Consider the following 19,133-nt stretch of genomic DNA (forward strand, 5'->3'; position numbering starts at 1 on the left):
TACTGCAACATACATCCCTCTGAATCTGCTTACTGTATTCATCCATTGGCCTCCATCTACGATTATTACCCCACATTCTTCCCTCCAGTATAAATTGGTCATCCCTTGATGCCTCTGAATGAGTCCTACAAACTAAACCCTTCTTGTAGTCAGGTTGTACCACAAATTTCTCTTCTTCCCAACAGTAGTATCCAAAGGCTGATTCTGTACCAAGAAGCATATCTTTTAAAAATTCTGTAATATAAACCAAGATTTTAGTTTTGTCATACCCCCAGTCAATAGTTTATCTATAAGTACAAAACGAAATTTTTATTTAACTAAAATTTCATATTAAAAATACTAAATTTTCAAAAACCTAAAAATTTTAAAATTTATTCAAATTCAATAATATGAATTGAACAATCTCTCTTTTGTTTTTACCTCAATAAATTAAATTTAATCCAACAATTTACTCTAATTTATCAGTGTCTTTAAAAAAGAGTTTAGTATAACGATCTGGAAGAGAAATTTATTATTTATCATCTAAAAGCAATAGAACTTTTTTACCCCATTTATTCACCAAAATTTACCTTTTGAAAAATTATAAGTAGTCTTATTTTCAGCTCTGTTAATTTAGTGAATATTTCGCATAACCATTACTATAACTGTTATATTCACTTACTAGATTTTCAATGCTACCATAGATGTTCATTTTGTTTCGCTATTATTTATAGAGAAAAAATTTAATTCTTCAAAAATAAAAACTTTTTCAAATGGTCAGCTTGTATCTCCTTTATTTTCATGAAAATATTTCAAAAAGAAATATGAACATGAAGCTAAGCATGAAATAAACTTATTCTAATTTTTTATTCATTTATGTAATTTAATATTTTCAGTAAGCAGTCTGTGTTGTGAATCATAAGTCAAATTCTTTTCCCCATACATACTTACATGTGCAATTGTATCATTAAGTAAATTTTCATCAAAAAGTGAATATAATTTCGTTGTATTTTGAGCAGTTGCAATGCTGATTCTTCTAGTCATATTTATGGCGTACCTAGGATAATTAAGGAAAAAATCGAATGGACCTACATTTACATCGGTATTTAATTGGGTTATTCTTTAAAAATTTCTTAAAGCATTGTAAGCTCTTAAAAAGTTTTTTGGCGGATCAAGATTTGATTATTCTTGAGGAAAAATTTCAGTTCATCGATTTTTTACATAGATATTCTGTAATTTAACATAACCAAATGAAGAAGAACCATTTAACTGAATAATCTACTTCGGAAAACAACAAAAATGAAGTAGGTAATATCAAATTTGGCAGAATTAAAATAATTACTAATATCTAGTTCAATTTCCTTTTTTAATTTAATCAAGCTAATTCAGTTTGTTGTTGTTTCAAGAAAGCATTTCGAATTATTGGATTTTTCAGTCTTTCTTGGTGTAGCTCAAGCGAATATTCTCGTTCATATTTAACAACAGGAATTAACATATGCTTTACAGCAATTTTACCTTCTTTTGGAGGTGTACTGTTATCATTATCAGTATTTCATTGCTGAATTGAATCTTCTTCATCTTTTCTTGGACTACAAGTAATAATTACCGTTAAATCTCTTTAACACTTAATTTCTTTGCATTCTTCAAAAAACCTATCAACTAATTCTAATACATAAAGTACTTAATTTTGCTTGTTTTTAATTTTACCATTGTTAAAAATATGTCCTTCCATATATAATTCATTTGATCGACATGAAGTTAATTGTATAAACGTTTCTGAAGAATTTAATTGATGTTTATTGCAGATAAAGCATTGTCTCCTTTTTAATTGTAATAACATCAAACAGTTTTAATACATAATTACCAATTAGTCTAATATTCGATTTACCATTGTATGCTGATAAATCTGTTCAATGTATTTGAATAACACCAAATGTCATTTAAAGTTGTGAAGAATTAGGATGAATCTAACCATCACCAATAGTAATATTAACTTCTGTTTCCTTATTGGGATGATTTAAATTATTATTTTTTTGGTTTCTCATTAACAGGAAATGAACAAAATTGATAATTCTAGTTATTGGTCATGATTTATTAAGCGAAACATTTCTTAATTCTTCTTAAAATAACTGTTACATAAGCGCCATCAAATATCAAATTATCATTTTCATCAAATATAGTTATATCTAAATTTTGAATAGTTTCAACAATTGTAGTATTTACAAAATAATTCGGTTTATAAATTATCAGGCCTTCAAACTAAATATTTTATTTTGAAGGAAGAAATAATGTGAGGTTCTCTATCAAAATGATCATTATGTTTAATAATTGTTCCATCAGATACATTAAAATTATATTTATTAACTGAAATGGAATAATTTTAGGAACATTGTTAGCAAATATTTTTCATTAGCTTCAAAATTTAATTATTAAATCCTAACACTTGCTAATACTCTCTTTTCTATCTACAAATATTTTATTATCACTCTCAATAAGAACTCCATTTTTAAAATTTTATCCCCTTTAATACCTATATTACGTTATTTCAATTGAATAAATATTCCTAAATTTTTCAAACTATACTAACCAATAGGAATTTCTATCGTTTCTTTGTTAGTATATAATTTATTATTTCTTGGTAATATTCAGAGCTAAAAAGTTGAATTAAAGCCAACTAGTGAAACGTTTATATAAATTTCTGTTATTGGAACAGTAATCATTTTTCAGAACAAATGAATTAACAATCAACTGAAATAATCTACTCCATAACATTAACGAAACTTATGTAAATAAATGACATACTAGGAATCAAAAATAAGAATTCCAGAAAAGATACTAGAAAAGTTGCAAGGTAACTTATACCAAATTGTATTCGATATGTAATCATAGGACCAAGTAGTTGTGGAAGAAGAACATTAATATTCCAGTTCCAGGATGGTTAAATTGGAGAAATATTAATCATTTTTTGCATTTATTTTAAAAACTTTGACTAGGCAGAGTATCAAGAATTTATAAAAAGATGTGAAAAAATTGAATATAAAATTAATGGTAAGACTGCCACTTTTGCTGAAAATAATGATGAAATTATTCCAATAAATGATTTAGAAGATAATTCAGTTGCCCTTGCGATGATTTCACTCTCGAAAAGACAGATACAGTTAAAAGATAATATTTTACCAGTGGTAGACATAAAGGAAAATATTATTTTTTGTTTAAGTCAGAATATTCAAAAAACCAAAACAATTAGATAGAGGTAATATTAATTTTTTAAATATTTTTAGAAAAGAAGGTACAAATTATATCTATCATGACTTTGTTGGTAGAGATTTAAAGTTTAATGATGTTAAAGAAATATGTTGGAATAAATATGAATCCGGTTTTATAAAATAGAAATAAAAGAAAAATTATTATTGGTAAATATAGAGAAAAGATTAAGAAATATTAGACATTTAATGTAAACATTGAATGTAAATACTGAACATAAACTTTAAACATAAAGGTGGAACATATACACTAAACATAAATCATGAACACAAAAAGTGATTTATGTTCTTCATCCTTAATAAATGTTTTCATAATACAGTCTAGATGTTGTTAAAAATCTAAAGGAGATAGGTAAATAAAAGCACAATTAAAATAAAAATTAAAAATGAAGGAAACTACAAAGAGTCGAATATAAAATATTTAAAAATGGAATGAACGAGTTATTGATGCAACTGAACAAGTTAAACAAGGAATATAAGGATTAGGTGATAAAGTTCCGAAAGCAGCTGTAGAAAATCAAGAAGTTGAAAAAAAATGTTTCCTTATAATCAACATTATTTAGAAGAATTTGACAACATACCAACAGTTAAATAATATGTTAGTGATGAAAGTGTCAAATTCAGAAACAAATAGTTTGTTATGGAATTATGAAAACGAAATTACCAAATAAAAACACAAAGTTGTTAAAAAAGAAACATAAGGAAAGAATGTTAGAATTTATCAATCATAATGAAGATTCTGTTTCTGCATGGAGACCTATTGGTAAATTACCAGTAGAATTCAATAGTGATCAATTAAAAATTGGTGAAAAAGAATATGAAGGAACAGATTGATTAGTGAATCTTTTAACACTAAACCAAATTACTATAGATAATTTAGGTGCAGAAATTGATTCTTTTGACTTATAGAATTATACTAGATATTTATATGACTCAAATGCTGGATATTCCGTTAGTAATCCTAATAAAATTAAGTCAATTACAGGAAGAAAATATAATTGTTTGTAAAAGCAATTATTGAAGAATATCTTCCAAGCTGTTCAGAAAGAAATCCTGATGATTCATTTGAAAAAACTGATGAAGGCTTAGTAAAAACATATTCAGATAAACAAGTTGAATGTTTTCAGATAAATGATGTTCGTCAATTAATTGATAGGTTTGCAGTAATCCATGGAGAAGAATTAGCTGGAAATAAAAATTGTCATAAGAAAATATTTGAAATAACTAAAATATATACTAATGAATAAAGTGTATTTGTTATTAATGATCCAAAAGCAATTCCTTAGATTTTTGAATAGTTTATCACACACTTTTTGGAAAAGTGTGAAATATGGAAAAGCATTAGTGAGTACTCTAATCAATAAATTATCATTTGAAATGTATCTTCCAGGCTATCAATTTTTGTGGTCTGGGGATAAAACGAGATGTTCGAGTAGCTAGTGATGGTAAGAGAATTAATCCAATAGATGTAGCTTGTAATAACATGATATTGTCTACAGAGATAATAAAGATTTAGAAAAAAGAAATGAAGGTGATAAAGAACTTCAATTATTTGCAAAAGAAAGAATGCATGCTTCTAATGCTTCATTACAAGAAAAAATAACTTCACTTGCACTTAGAGGAATAGTGTATGGCCAATGAGAGTTAGATATTGGCTTGGATTTGTAGGAAAGTGGATGGCGATTATGAACAAATTCTTTATCAATTTTAATCTATATAAATGAATAATTTTTCAAGTGATTATACTTTGTAGCAAAATTAAACAAGCGGAATTAAAATTAAAGCCAATAAGAATCAACTACATAGTATTGACCAAATTTTAACTGATACTCAAAAAGGAGAGAGAGATAAGAAAACTGTTTGAAATTTAGTCATAATATTAGGTATACCCATTGTGAAATAATAATTGAACATCTTATGAAAAAGGAAGAATCAAAACATGGAAGTGGATATTTACCATTGCTATTACAGAGCTTTACCATATTTAACTGTTATTGGTTCACTAGCTGAAGGTTCTGCAGCTATTGCAAATGCAGTTATACACAAGAAAAATAGCTGCTAAAGTTTTGGAAGAACAAAAAAGAGATAATCTAGAAAGTAAAGGAAAAGGAGTAAACAAAATTTCAAGGAAATAATCACAAAATTTAATAATTCTTTACCTAGATTTGACATAGAAGCATAAGTTAGACAATCGAAAATTAAATATATTTATGTTCCATTAAATACCTGATAACCAAAAAGTTTAGAATGTGGAATAGTTAATTTTGAAACAACTGACCATGTTGGTACTCTTTGGATTTCTTATACATAAATCAAAACGGTCAAAATTTGTTTTGGATTCATTTGGAGGAAATATACCAAAACGGTAGAAGAATTGCAAATATAAATGATTTAACACATAAAAAAGGTGTAGCAGACAATCAATACTTAAAGAATGAGATATCGAATGTAGTTATAAAAACTGAATACAAAAGTATTCTAATACATCTCCATAAAAAGTAAAAACTATACAAAAATTAGAAAAAAACATTATCAGATTATTTGATACTAAACGATTTAATTACATGTCTTAAATATGAAAAAGACAATTGGTAACAAATTACCGAATTCTCATTTATGACTGGAAGGGAGCAAAATATGAAAAATTTCGATTGCTGTTGTTATTCTTAATAATTTTTTGTTATTGGCGAAAATATAAATAAAACATACTCTGTTAAAAATTTTGATATTGTTGTAAGTGCTTTTGATAAAATTGACAAAGTAACTCCTGCAATTGTATCAATAAAAGTCGTGCAAAAATCGATTTTTCTAGCTGTAAGATTAAAAGATTCTGTTAAAACTATGCCAGGAATGTAAAAATAATTTTATTTGTTGAATTGCCGTTAGAATCAAAGTAAGACGATAAAGTAAATTAAAGAATGAATTTTTAATCTATTTAGCTGGAGATTCAAAATCACATTGACTGACTCAAGAGTAAAAAGTTTACTCAAACACATAATCCTCAGAGTGACAACTAAAAGTGGAGAATGAAGAACTGAAAGTGTTTGTAAAATATGTAACAGTAAAAAGAATAAATTTGTTAAAAATGATTTGCAGGTAGTGGATTAAGTATTGCATGGCAATTTATTCATGTATTACATAAACCAAAGAGAAAGTGTTTTTAAAAGGAAAGTATAATTTCTTTTGGGATATACGATTATACGAAATAGATTCTGGAAAAAGGAAAAGAATTTCTAAAATAAATAAAGGATATGAATATTTGTTAACTGATATAGATGTTTTTTCAAATTTTTTTTTGGGCTATTACAGTTAAAGACAAAACAGGTAAAAGTATAGTTGCTTCTTTCGAAGAAATATTTAAAAATAGATCACCAAAAACATTATACACAGATAATGGTAAAGAATTTCGTGATAACGGATTTCAATAATTAAATCAGCATTAATCATTATTCAACCTTTAGTGTATTAAAATCGTCTATTGTTGAACCATTTAATAGATCATAAAAGAAAAAATGTGGAATAAATTTTATCTTCAAAGAAATTATAAATGGGTTGACTTTGTTTCGAAATTAGGTGATGAATATAATAACACAAAACATTGAACAATAAAAATGAAGCCGAAATTTGTAAACAAAGTAAATGAAAAAACCTTATTAAAAAATTTTTATATATGACATTTGTTAAATACTAACACTAAGTATAAAATGGGTGATAAAGTAAGAATAAGTAAAGTAAAAGCAATTTTTGAAATAGGATATACTGCCAACTGGCCAAGAGAAATGTTTGAAAATGAAGATGTTATTCGTTCTGCAATCATGCTCATAAATCACGGATAATGCTGACACATGGTGAAACAACTCTCTGGTAGGCGGTTTGCGGGTTTAAACCACCTTGGGGTATGACCATTGCAGTGTATTTGAACTATGGTCGTCGCATCGTGGCACTGGCAGCAGTCCACTTCCACAGAGGAGTGTTGGTGCATATTAGAGTACAGTGCAGTGAGTAAGTGTCCAAACATTTTCAAACGTGCTGATTGTGACTGTGAGTTGAAAATGACTAAAAGAACACATGTTGATCACGTTATGAGGGGTAGAATACTAGGGCGACTGGAGGCTGGTCAAACACAACAGGTCGTAGCATGGGCCCTCCGTGTGCCACAATATGTGATCTCAAGATGTTGGCAACAATTCCAGCAGTCAGGAAACGTGTCCAGATGCTACAGTAGAGGACGTCCACAGTTTACAACCCCACAAGACGACCGATATCTCACCATCAGTGGCCACAAATGGCCACGAAGTACTGCAGGTAGCCTTGCTCGGGACCTTACTGCAGCCAGTGGAACAGTTGTCTCCAGACACACAGTCTACAGACGACTGAATAGACAAGATTTATTCACCCGCAGACCTGCAAGGTGCATTCCACTGACCCCTTGTCACAGGAGAGCCTGTAAAGCCTGGTGTCAAGAACACAGTACATGGTCATTGGAACAGTAGTCCCAGGTTATGTTCAGGGACGAGTCCAGGTATAGTCGGAACAGTGATTCTCAACCGGTTTTCATCTGGTGTGAACCAAGAACCAGATACCAACCCCTTAATGTTCTTGAAAGGGACCTGTGTGGAGGTCGTTGTTTGATGGTGTGGGGTGGGATTATGATTGGTGCACATACACCGCTGCATGTATTTGACAGAGGAACTGTAACAGGTCACGTGTATCAGTACATCATTTTGCACCAGTATGTCCGCCTTTTCAGGGGTGCAGCGGATCCCGCCTTCCACCTGATGTACGATAATGTACAGCCTCACCGAGCTACCATCGTGGAGGAGTACCTTGAAACAGAAGATATCAGGCGAATGGAGTGGCCTGCCTGTTCTCCAGATCTAAACCCTATCAAGCACGTCTGGGATGCTCTCGATCGACGTATCGCTGGATGTCTTCAAACCCTTACGACACTTGAAGAACTCTGACAGGGACTGGTCCAAGAATGGGAGGCTATACCCCAGCAGCTGCTCGACCATCCCATTCTGTGGCCTGTGTATGTGTGCATGGTGATGATATCCCAAATTCATCTCGGGGTACATGCGCAGGAAACAGTGGCGCTTTGTAGCACGTGTTTCGGGACAGCTTTCTCAACTTTTGACCAATACTGTGGACTTACAGATCTGTGTTGTGTGTGTTCCCTACGTGCCTATGCTATTAGCGCCTTTTTTGTGTAGTGCCACGTTGTGTGGCACCACATTCTGCAATTATCCTTAACTTATGAGCATGAGTGTATTTAAACAGGGAGCAAATAAAATGCAATTTTTATGAACAAGATGTACTGAAAATGAATTTTCCTGAAGTTTTTGATACGAAAGGTAATCAAATATTTGTTAAATGACTAGGGTTTGATAATTTGCACAATAGTTGGGTAAATAAAACCAATTGTAACACTTCTGTTACTAATTGTAACTGGGTTTTCTCTTTTGATGCTAGCAATTGTCAGGATGAGCATTATTGCAAAAGGCATTTAAGTCTAAAGCAGAATGTCAGGGTGAAAAACACTAAATAAATTACTTTTTATTTCTTAACAACATGTGGGCAGGGTGGGTTCTTCCTTGGCACAGGTATGAGGTAGAATGAAATAGCATTTTTACATAAGATAACTTTTTTGAATGTTTTGTACAACTTTTTCCTTACTGAATTGTTCTTGCTGGGAGAGCGGCAGCTGTGTCGTTTGCGAAGCCTTCTGCTGCGGCAGCGGCGGCGTCTGATTACGCCTGGCGGTGTGTATCTCATGTCGCCGTCTCGCCCAGTTGACTGGATACGGGCACGTGCTGTAGCCCATTTAATTATTGAGAACGAAGTCGTGCATCGGATGGTGATACCTTGGATGTGGCGTCCCAGTGTTTCTCTTCTCTAAGCGGCCGCATGCGTTGTGCGTCGGCCAGCAGAGCGGCGCGGCGGGACAAGGCCAGTGTCCCGGACTCGAACAACAGACTTCTGCTTGCCAGTCTTCTGCTGTCAGATCTTCATCCCAGCACACAGGTTACTGCTGATGTAAGGCCGTCTCCTTCCCGTCCTCACGAGTCACCCAAGTACGCAAAAGTCAGTCATCTGGCGGCGAGGCTGCTGCTTGCTATTCCATTACAGCAGTGGACTTGGTGCGTCTCTTCTTGCATGACGGTCTTCAGCACCGAAACTGACTGAAAACTACTGCTACTCTCCTTTCTTGTCGGGCCCACTGCATCTCGCATATTTATTCACTTCAGTTCACTGGAGGTCATTGCCTCTTCTGTCACGTTGAAAAGTTTCTCGAAGAATCTTCTTAACGTCGGTCATTGGCTCTTGGAATGTAGGCGAGACAATTGAGAAACACGTAAGCCGTTTGGGCGATGACCTGATGGCTGAGTCGACAGCATCCGCTTATGCGGGAAGGGCGATGGCTTCTTCTGTCATGTGAAAAGCTTTTCGGAAATCTTAATGACGTGAGACGGTCGGACGATGCTCTGATGGCTGACCGCTTCTCTTCTGAACGTGCTGACATCAAGCGCCAGCCGTTGCCGCTGCTGCTTTGACCGCTGTTTGCCAGTGTGTAATTCTTCTAAACTAAGCTAAGTTTTTCAATTATTCTCTAATTTCTACTTCACTTGCCATTGATTTCACTAATTTATTCACCTATCTTAAGTACCACTCAACACAATGTAATTTTTTTGTAAACATCTATTAAAAAGGTTTTGAAAATTTAAATATGTCTCATAGAGATTATAATTTCCATTAGCCTTATTTTTTTTAAAGAAGATAGAGTATATTCAAATAAATGTTAACCAAAATGACAATATCAGAATCATTTCAAAATTTTGAATTTCAATTAATGGAATCAGATGGCTTTGATGAATTTGGTGTATCAGATGTGTGTAAAATATAATGATCTTTATGAATGTTATTAAAAATTTATTCATGAAAAAAAGAACTTGGAAATTTAGTTTTATATTCTAATAAACATTTACTGGATTAGTTACATTATCATACAATTCTTTCATTCGTTGATATAAATTTAGTGAACTTGTCACATAATAAATTTTTAACACAATTTTCTTAATTTGGATGTTTATTTCTGAAACCTCTATTTGGTTATGGTCATTTTTAACTGTATTCAAATATCAGAATAATTGTAATTAAAATCATATAATCTTAAAATAAAAAAATTAGATCTGAAATTTCAATCATTTGTTTGAGGAACAATATGCACTAATTGTGTATTTACTTCTTATTTGCTTTGTTCATTATTTCTGTAGTAATATTAACTGTTCTTCTTAAAGCTTTCATTTTGCCTCTCTTCGAATTTCATGATTGCTAAATATTTTGTAGTTCTATTTTCTAATTACAATATACAACTGTCTTTATGGCTTAACTGATTTTTATTAGAATTTATTACTGATATTGTAATTTAATATTCATAATGATTTCAAATAGATGGTAAAACGTCTTCAAATATCCAAACTTGAAAGTGTTCAAATTCTTACATGTTTGATTTTAAAAATTAAAGAATATACTATAGGTTCGTTGATAAGTATTATATCTGGATACAGATTTTGAAATGGTGGTGAAAACACCCTTTTTAATTTTTCAAATGGCTGTTTATATTTTTCTTTTATATGGACAGTAATTGCAAGTTTAGATCTTTCACTTTCATATTCAAGAATATTACAAACATTCTTAGCCTTTAACCAAGAATTATCTTTCCATAAATAATTATTAAAAGTTGTTTGTCATTATATATAATTGTGTTATTTTTTTAGATTTAAACCCTTTCCCTTTTATACATAACTAAAGTTAATACATAAATTAAAATAATCACTATCCATATAACATAAATCAATATTTTCACCATATTTTGGTTTCATAGCATTATGAAGAAGAACAACCATTTTTATTTTCTCAGTTTCTTGAATACATTTTCCTAAATAAATTGGTTTATTGTACATTATTTTTGCTTTTTCGTATGTACTGCTACTAGACTTTCTGATACCATAATTCTGTAGTATCTTCATAACTTATTTGTGAAATTTTTTGGCTCTGGTTGTTTTTAATATTTTGTCTATTTCTAATATTTTCCAGTGTCTTTCCACATATTGAATTATTCATTAACTTGTTGCTATCTTTTTCAATTTCATTAATGCGTTTTTTTTCTCATTTCTATATTAACATCTGTTCACCAAATCTCATTGCTCAAATCATAAGATTCTATGAATTTTCATTAATTCTAATCCAAGATTTACACTACATTTAAGCTTTCTATAGTGCAAAACATATTTTTTTATCATTTAAAGTTACTAATAGTTTATTTCATCCTTCTGCTGTGAATGATAAATCTTTGTCTATATCATGTAACTTTTTTGGATACTGTAAATCAAGTTTTAAAGTATTCTTAAGTATTTTTCCAGAATTGAAACAATTTGATTCTATACATTTGAACTCTTTAAATGGTAAAAACTGAGACTTTCACCAACCATACAAATTATTTGCATGTAAATATGTAATATAATTTGATTACATGTATGAGTCAAAATTAATCATATATTTATTATTTGACTTAGCATATCTTTCAAAACTTTGAAAAATCCACCTATAATTCCTTTCTCGAAATAGAAAATCATGCCTTAATCGTATAATAAATGTAATTTAATTTTTGTCATATTTAACATAGATCCCCAAGAGAATCCTGCAGCTGTAAAATACCATAATCGTTTGAGTTTATAAGATTTAATTCATCTATGACAAAAATTTTAAAAAATATCAGATGATATTAAAATATTTCATTTATTATATTAATTTCAACCAAACTTTAATATCGAATTATTTCCTATCTAACTTTGTTGATTAAATATTTCATGAATAATGTCTAATTTATTAAGTCTCGAAAAAAAAAATGTTTTCAGGCAATTATGTTTATTCCCAATTTTCTTCTCGATTCATCTATTCAAAAGGATGAACTCCTTCTTTTTAAACTAGAAATCAAGTTGCTCACCTTTAAAATATTTTGCTGTTTTTCTAAATCGTTCTTTCTTAAGATAGGAAGGTAATTTATCAGTACTTGAAGCCAGAAATCGAAACGAATCTAAATACTATGAAATTAGCCCATCTTCAACATATTTACTAAAAAATTTATTTTTGTTCATTGTTTGGGGCAGCATCAATATCACGATTATCTATCGCTAATTCTCTGATAAATGAATGAATATCATAATTTGTTAAATTACATGTATGAGGTGGATTAGTAGTAGGATTTTTATAATTAGGATTACAGTTATCATAGCATATTTTGCTCTTAAATCACCATGATAACTTACTTTTTTCCTCCTTTTGTGTATTATTTTTCACAAACATAACAAGTTTCTGAATTTTTAAAATTTATTTTATGTTCATTCTGTCTTATCATTGTAATATTTCGTCCATATATTTTAGAAATTTCTCTAAACTCTCGTATTTACATTTCAAAGATTATTTTTGCTGCCTCTACCAGTAAAGATAACAGATTTTGTAGTCACCATTAGAATATTTAATGTAATAACTGAAGAAAAATGGTAAACGTTTTTATATTTCTTTGCACAAGCTTTTTCACGATTTCATTGACAAGTGTTAATATCTTTCCAAAAACTTTCGAAATCTGTATGAATTATGAAGATTGTAAAAAGTGAAATTAGTTTTGCAAATTATAAAAATTGAGTACATAACAAAACAATGAATGATTATAATTTTCAAATTAAACTTTTTCGCCTTTACCAGTTCTATGTATATTTACTTCTTTAAGTCTTTGAATCGTTCTAATCATCATTTAATTTTTTGTGAATAAAAATATCTTAACGACTATTACAAGGGTAAATTTGATGACCACTCTTGGTTGATTTGAACTAATTAATCTAGACAGATTTTTTTATCAAATAATACTGTTAATTATTTTTGTCTTTAATTGAAAGGTGTTATACATGTTTTCTTGTTTATTTTTTTGTATCATAAAGTGAAGTTACAATAATGGCTTCTTCATCATAATTAGTTTCATGAGCATAAATATTAATAGGAATATTTGATCAATTTCATATTTTGGAGTACCTGTTAACTGAACAGGAAAGTTATTTTTCTCTTTTTCAAAAATGTCATCTAATTCGTTTCAATACTTTTTCAATTATTAACTTTTTCTACATTATCATTTGCTTGATATAAAGCTGATTTATCGAATATGGAAAACATTTTTAATCAGTGTTGTTACATTAACTAAACCTTTTTTATCTTCAATTCCTAATGGTAAATGAATATATCAAGAACCAGAAATTGGTTTGTGTCTATTTTCACTTAATGCTAAACATCTATGTAATATAAAGATAACTAGATTTATTCATTTGCAGTTCTTCCATTTCTCTTAATAGATTATTTGTTGACTATTATAATAATCTTCAAAATCAGTAGTTTTTAATAAAACTTGATTATCTGTTTTAAAACTAAATTCTTCTATTTCATCCTGTCTCTTACAATAATATTGCATGTTAGCTTTAGTGGGTCTTCTATGCAATAAAATATTCGTTAATTTGGTGAATATTTTTTATTTAAACTGATTAAAAATTCTTTATGCTCAGCGGTATTACCATTATAAATAAATCCATATGTTATCATTCTTGTTTTAAAAACAGAGGTTTTTCAGCAAATTCTTGCAAGCAGTATTACAACATCATTGTCATCTGTAAAATTGAAACCTGGTAAATTTTTCTGATAAGTTTATTTGATTACTTTCTTGATATTTATCTACTAGATGATTTTGACAACAATTCTAATTTTCGTTATTATTTCTATTGTTCTTTGAACTATTGATAAGATGGATTAATATTTGTTTATTATGATTAGAATTATTTTTTAAATATTTCTCTTTACAGATCTTATGAAGACCTATTAAGGTTTTTTACTCAAAACGTTATTATTATTAATTTTTTCTAGCAGATCGATTGATAAGTGCGATTATTTGCTTTTTATTAAGTTTAGAATTATATTTTAATTTTTCGTTTTACAGATTTTATGATGATCTGTTAAAGACTTTTTGTTCAATTCATAATTGTGAATGTCGTTATTAATATTATCAATAGGATTTAGAATGATGTAGATTAATTTCTCTTTTTTAAATTTTGAATAATACTTCAAATTTGTTGTTTAACAGACTGAAAGATATTCTTTTATATTTTCATATTTTATTTCCATCTTCCCAATCTTTATCCATTTCTTTGTTATTAAAATAATCAATAAATTCCATGAGATCTTGTCTAGTTACATTTGAACAACCATTTTCATCACAATAATTTTCTAAATCTGTATATCTCAAACTATATTTTTCTTCACAACAGTTTTTTAATTTTTGAAGTAGCTACGCTTTGGAGTATATTTTGTTTATTTTCATAAAATTTTTAGATTTTCAAAAATTAAATCCTTTGTGATTGAAATGTACCACTGAGTTTTAAATTGAAATTTCAATCGATAGTGGAGAAAGACAAGGTCTGACAGATCTTATTTATTAAGAAGAAATTTTATACATTTTTGTGTTTTGAATAAATGGGAATTTCGTATTTTTGTACCGATAATTGATATGTGGTGTCTCCTGTTTTTAAAGCAATAATTTATAAAATGTTTAAAATTTTAAAGTAAAAGTGAAAATCGTTTGTGCATATAGATAGATGAAGTTTGGTAGCTCTTACTTATAAAGAAAGAAAACATATTAAATTTCTAAAATTTTTAATGAAAATTCCTTTTTGTGAGTATAGATAAATTATTGAGTGGGTGATATGATGAGAATAAAATCTTGCTTTATAGCAAGGACGGATTAAGAGATATGCTCTTTGGTTCAGAATCGGTATTTGGATACTACTCTCAATTTTTTTCAGTATCTCCTCATTAGTTACATGATCGACCCATGTAATCTTCAGCATTCTTCTGTAGCACCATAATTACTCTTCCTGACTCAACCATTTATCATCTATGTTTCACTTCCATAGATGGCTACCCTACATACATGACAAGTGTGCATTCTACTTATATTTACACTTGTACTCTGTCAACGTTAGCACATGGATGTGTTCCATTACCCTGAGTACCTGCATTAAGCACTGGGAGCGTCAATGTCGATTTTGTATTATGTAATTAAAAATGTTGTGTTTCAGTGAATGGCACACTATGATGCATTTTTGAATAGGCCCTTAGGAGAGGAAATGAATTACTGAATAAAATATACAGGGTGCCATTTTAAAAAGTCATACCTCTGTTCATATCTTTGTAAAATATTTATGTCCCCCTGACAGCTGAAGAACATTTGCTTGAAACATTTTGTAATTTGCATCTGGACAAATAGTTATTTAGGGTGGTCAAGACAAGTGGGTCACCCTACATTACTTAATGGGGAAAAGTTGTTAACGAATAACTGGAAAAATTCTTGACTAATTTACTTCATAACTTTTACAAGATAAAATAATAAATGTTCAGACAAACATAGGCTACAAAGTTTTTAATGTATGTGGTATGTAAATCTATATGCACCATGTAAAGGGTAAATTTGTTAACAAAAATTTCGTACAGTTATTGACGAATGTATTTTAAATTTTATATTGTACTCTAACAAGGGATTGGATGGACTCAGGCTATTTATTTTTTAATATAAATGTTATATAACTATAAAGCTATTTGTAATATAGAGGGGAAACATTGCTAGCAAAAGTCTATAAAAGTTCTTTGCAATTTCACTTCACATTTTTACACAATGCTCTGTGAAAGTTAACAGACCACTTTGCATAAGATTATGGAGCTAATTTGGATCGCTTGATTAACTGTTAAGTCATTAGGCAGGACCCATATGTGTAATTTCACCTTTTGACCTTTGCAATGTGATTTTTAACAACTTCATGGCAAAGTATTGGCCAATATTATGTCAATTCACTTGTAGGTACATGTATTGTTAATTCATTTAATTGCAGTTAGGGCTTTACATTAACTAACTATTGGATAAACAAAGAAGCACCAAATACACTGTATCTTATTGTGTTAGAAGCAGTGAACAAACCTGTTTGTCATAATGACAACTTGCTACACGAATGTTTAGCAAATCAATCTAATTACATCGTAATTAATATAGTTCACAATACGAAACAAGTGGGCAATGTAAATAAAGTGTTTATTTAGGCTACTGGATTCCATATTGAAATCACGTCTACAATAAAAAATACTTTGCTCATATTTCAAACTGTAAACATGATAGGAAGGCTTCAGAAAATGTAGTTTCAGTTCAATTAACAATAAAGTAATCAGCATTGTTTGTTTGAATCATTTCACTTATTTTTTCATGAAACAACAAATATGTATTTGGCTTTATTTCCTATTTCATGTATTTCAATTGCAACTTCTGAATGACAACATTCTTTGTAATTCTGAACAACTTCTGTGATTATTATTAACGAAATTGAATGTTCTAATAGTTTGGGAAAGTATATAATAGCCACGAGAAATTGTGGGGGAGAGCCAGTTCACTGTGAGCTGAACTGTGCAACGTAATGTCAAATAAATTTGTGTATACCTGAAATTTTCTTTGACTTTTCACATTATTAGTCAATTATAATGTTCTCTGAACTGTCATTTCTTTAGAAATCTGCAGAAAGACTCAACTGCTGTGGAGCAATGAAAAAGAGTTAAGTTGACACCAACACCTTTTTGAACAATATGAGTTACACGCATCCTGCTTCAATATTAACATTGATGAACACTTTTACTTCGATTTACTTTATTTGACAATTGTTGTAACAAGAAAGGCAGCCACACCACAGTATGCTGGAGGATGTGGGATTCTGATTTAATTGGAGTCAGAGTATTAAAGTCACCTTGTGAGTTTCATGTGTAACATTCTCATGTCAACACTAGAACATGATATTGTTAGTAAAGCAGAAGTTTGTACTGGACACTGAAACATTCTGGAACATAAAAAAAATGAGGATGAGGAAACTGGAACTTTGAGTACTAGCAGATACATCACAACAACCTAGTTACATAATCTACTGTTTCTTCTTCTTTTCTTCACTGTCATCAGTTCAGTAGGCCGTCTGAAGAACAGGGTAACGAGGACAATTCAAGACATACAGTCAAAAGGGAAAGCAGTAGGTGAAGATTCAGACCACATCTGTTCACCAATTGAAGGTTTCAGTCGTGAGGACACAGTTGCCGATAGTAGCATCCTTTTGAATATAGTTGCAAAACTCACTGGGGACAAATTAGATAAATAAAGTCAGAAGCTAGACTCCTGGACTTGGAAAAAACTTGAAAAAGCGAGTGAGAAATTAGACAAAAAAGTGAATCATTTAGAGACAAACTTAGAGAAGCAAGATCAAGTATTAAAATGTATCAGAAAATTCTTAAGTGATGACAGAGTTCAGGTAGAGAAAACTGTAGATATATCTGAGAGCTGTAAATGGATTTAAATGAGTCTAAAACAATAATACCACAGGGCATAGTAATTCGTATTAGTTCTGTACAAAATGAAGATGAGAAGGTAGAAAGCAAACTAATTATTGAGATAGAGAGATTAGATTAGATTAGATTAGATTAATACTTGTTCCATAGATCATGAATATGACACTTTGTAATGATGTGGAACATGTCAGGTTAATAAAAGATGTCTGTACAAGATATTACTTTACACAAAATATTGCATGACACTAATGTTTAAGTTGTTGTTGTTGTTGTTTTTTCCCCCTTAATTTATATCTAAAAATTCAGCCAATGTGTAGGAGGAGTTGTCATCTAGAAATTCTTTTCATTTATTTTTAAATGTTAGTTGGCTATCTGTCAGGCTTTTGATGCTGTTTGGTAAGTGACCAAAGACTTTTGTGGCAGCATAATTTACCCCTTTCTGTGCCAAAGTCAGATGTAACCCTGCATAGTGAAGATCATCCTTTCTCCTGGTGTTATAGCTATGCACACTGCTATTACTTTTGAACTGGGTTGGATTATTAACAACAAATTTCGTAAGTGAATATATATACTGTGAGGTTAATGTGAGAATCCCTAGATCCTTAAATAGATGTCTGCAGGATGACCGTGGGTGGGCTCCAGCATTTATTCTGATTACACGTTTTTGAGCAATGAATACTTTTCTACACAATGATGAATTACCCCAGAAATGATGCCATACGAAAGCAGTGAATGAAAGTAGGCATAGTAAGCTAATTTACTGAGATTCTTATCACCAAAATTTGCAATAACCCTAATAGCAAACGTAGTTGAACTCAGTCGTTTCAGCAGACCATCAATGTGTTGCTTCCAGTTTAACCTCTCATCAATGGACACACCTAAAAATTTTGAAAATTCTACCTTAGCTACAGACTTCTGTTCAAAGTCTATGTTTATTACTGGAGTTGTGCCATTTACTGCACGGAACTGTATATACTGGGTTTTATCAAAATTTAAAGAGAGTCCGTTTGCTGAGAATTGATGGCAGCCTAAAAATCTCACATTCTATCATTAAAAATGAAAGCGACAGTATTAAGTTGAAACTGAGTGTATTAAGAAGAATATTTAATAAAGCACTGTCAGATGTAAAAGGTGATATTGGTGCAAGAGTTAGTATCATTTCAAATGTTAGGGAAAAGTTAAACGAAACTGAGGAAAAAGCTAAAGCCAGAAATTGTTTTAGTAACAACACCATTACCTGGAAGAGCTTAAATACAAAAGAAATTTCCCCAGAAAACAAACTGCTTCCTGTGGACTTTATTTGCCATTGTAGTGATAATATTACCAACAGTATGCCAGACAAATTGAAAATTAAACTAGCAAAGAAATTTTTGTTGTGGAGGCGCTGTTGTGACCTAATCAGGATACACATACAGATGTGACTTT

The sequence above is a fragment of the Schistocerca serialis genome, chromosome 7, assembly GCF_023864345.2.
Source record: "Schistocerca serialis cubense isolate TAMUIC-IGC-003099 chromosome 7, iqSchSeri2.2, whole genome shotgun sequence".
Taxonomy (NCBI): Eukaryota; Metazoa; Arthropoda; class Insecta; order Orthoptera; family Acrididae; genus Schistocerca; species Schistocerca serialis.